This window comes from Azolla caroliniana, unplaced genomic scaffold (genome assembly GCF_043228905.1).
Source record: "Azolla caroliniana isolate FFs.n. ecotype wild unplaced genomic scaffold, voAzoCaro1.0.p SCAF_1415, whole genome shotgun sequence".
In the NCBI taxonomy this organism is placed as follows: Eukaryota; Viridiplantae; Streptophyta; class Polypodiopsida; order Salviniales; family Salviniaceae; genus Azolla; species Azolla caroliniana.
The window spans coordinates 2,114-4,440 of record NW_028231850.1 but is presented as its reverse complement, the minus strand read 5'-3'; the positions used below and the strand labels follow the sequence as shown (position 1 = coordinate 4,440).

Here is a 2,327-nt window from a genome sequence, read left to right as displayed (position 1 = left end):
ACAGAAACAGCAAATTGTCCAAGTAACTTTTGCTTAAAACAAGAGACTAACTCTACCTCTTCAAGAGAATGTAATGTAGCACTTGTACAAGTCAACAAGAAACAATCTCGCACATAGCAGTATTTATGGATTAAACTCAAAAAAGACCTTGATGCAACTCGAAGATTCCAGCATAAAATAATAACTTGACTATAAATGTCCAAAGAATAGTTATAAACTTGAAGATCAACCAAAAGCTCAGCACCCTTGAAGTATCTTCAGTTACAGAAAATCAAAGTGTCCAGATAACTTCTGCTTAAAACAAGAGATAACTCTAGCTCTTCAAGAGAATGTAATGTAGCCCTTGTACAGGTCAACAAGAAACAATCTCACACATAGCGGTATTTATGGATTAAATTCAAAAAAGACCTTGACACAACTCAAACATTCCAGCATGAAGTAAGAAGAACTCCGCCGATCTCATCATTCCAGCAAACATAATACATCCAAGACTCACATGTCCAAAGAATAGTCATAATCTTGAAGATTGACCAAAAGCTCAGCACCCTTGAAGATCTTCAAATACAGAAAGAGCAAAGTGTCCAAGTAACTTCTGCTTAAAACAAGAGACTAGCTGTACTTCTTCAAGAGAATGTAATGTAGTTCTTGTACAAGTCAAGGAACAATGTATTTATGGATTAAATCCGAAACAGATCTTACGCAACTCGAACATTTTCAGGATGATAGAACTCCATGAGTGCCCAGTCAAAGAGGCCAAGCTTCCTTTACGTCGGATCGATCATCACATTTTGAGGTTTTACACATTGTGAATGGAAATAATCTAGAGCTTACAAGACATTCCACAAAGGTTTGGTAGGATTTGAATCTCCCTCTGGATCTGAAAGAGTGATAATTGTAACCAATCCTTTGTAACAAACAGGAAAAAAGTAATTAAATGAGATATATGCTGCAAAAAAACACATTAGAAAGATTATACTATCCCCCCCTGGACCACAAACATAAACGGGTGCGAAAATAAAACAGCACATACCACACATGTGTTACATAGCACCTGTAATGCATAATGTAAGGGGTAAAATCCATAATGCTATCAACCCCGCATACCAGATATGAGAATTTAACATTGAAACAACCCATGTGCTTCACGGATTTTCATCAAAAAATCCGAAGAAGAAAGTTTGTCGAAAATGGAATGTTCATTATAGCTGAGTTTTTCCTCTTCACATCATTCAGAACTTGTGCGAAATTAACAAGTGAAGAAACCATCCAAAAGGGATACATGACCCCAAAGTCTTTAATAGTGTAAGAAATAGTTTCGTCTGTTTATGGTTCATGGCATATGGCTTATCGCCTAAGGCTTGATAATACAACTCATGTTTAAGGTTTCGGTTTTTTGTTTGATAATACAAATCGTGTTTAGGATTAGAGGTTTCGTGTTTGATATTACAACTCATGTGAAGGATTTTTATGGTTCTTTGACGCACCTTATTCCTCTTGACTGGTTTCAAGGTCTTGATGACACAGGTGTGGTTCTCGATTATGTAAATACCTTCAAAGACCTCGCTGTACTTGCCTCATCCAACCTTCTTAACCACCTCGTACATTTTGTGATCACTAAATTCAACAGAAAGAATTTTGGATTCATACTCAGGTATACATTGATTGATCCATCATCATAGAGAGGATGACAATGATCACAAACAAGAGAACGTGATGATGATGATGATGATGAAGACTATGAGAGAAAGAAACTTTCATTACCTCCATTCAATAATGAGAGCTTTCGTGATCCCAGTATTCTTTTGGTCTGTTGAGATGCTCTCGTCTACAACCTTCTGATCGCCCAGGTCTCTCTCTATGGGAGCAGGTCCTCGCAGTGCTTATATACCAGATCTTTCAAACCCTAACTTTTCACACAGATATGGATCTCTTTAACCTGCAAGGAAATCCCGGCTATTTTTACACACACACACACACAGATTGCTCACCTGAAAAGAAAAGAAAAGACTGGTTTAGCAGGAAACGGAGGTCTGGTTCTGATTCCCTTGTATTTATTTTGGGTATTGACCATCAGACGTTATGACCGTTTGAATATTGGTGACCGTTTTCTCGTTTGAAGAATGTCTCGAGTTGAAGGGCATGTCTTGAAGGAGAGACCCAGTCAAGTCAAGTCAAGTCAAGTCAAGTCATCCTGCTCCAACTCCTTAAAAGGCATGCCAATGACCATGTAACGACTCTTGAGTCCACAGCTTGCACATGCGATTCCGCACACTATTAAACACCTAAAGCATGTGTATTCTCAACACTCTAGAGATCAACCCATCATG

At 38.1% G+C, this 2,327-nt stretch overlaps 1 long non-coding RNA gene across 1 annotated transcript; it reads left to right on the top strand.

Annotated features, from left to right (window-relative positions):
• The first annotated feature begins 200 nt into the window (after window positions 1-200).
• Window positions 201-654, top strand: LOC147847171 (uncharacterized). Its single transcript, XR_015532359.1, has 2 exons — window positions 201-260; window positions 491-654. It is a non-coding gene; the product is annotated as an uncharacterized LOC147847171 (long non-coding RNA).
• Window positions 655-2,327: the final 1,673 nt, after the last annotated feature.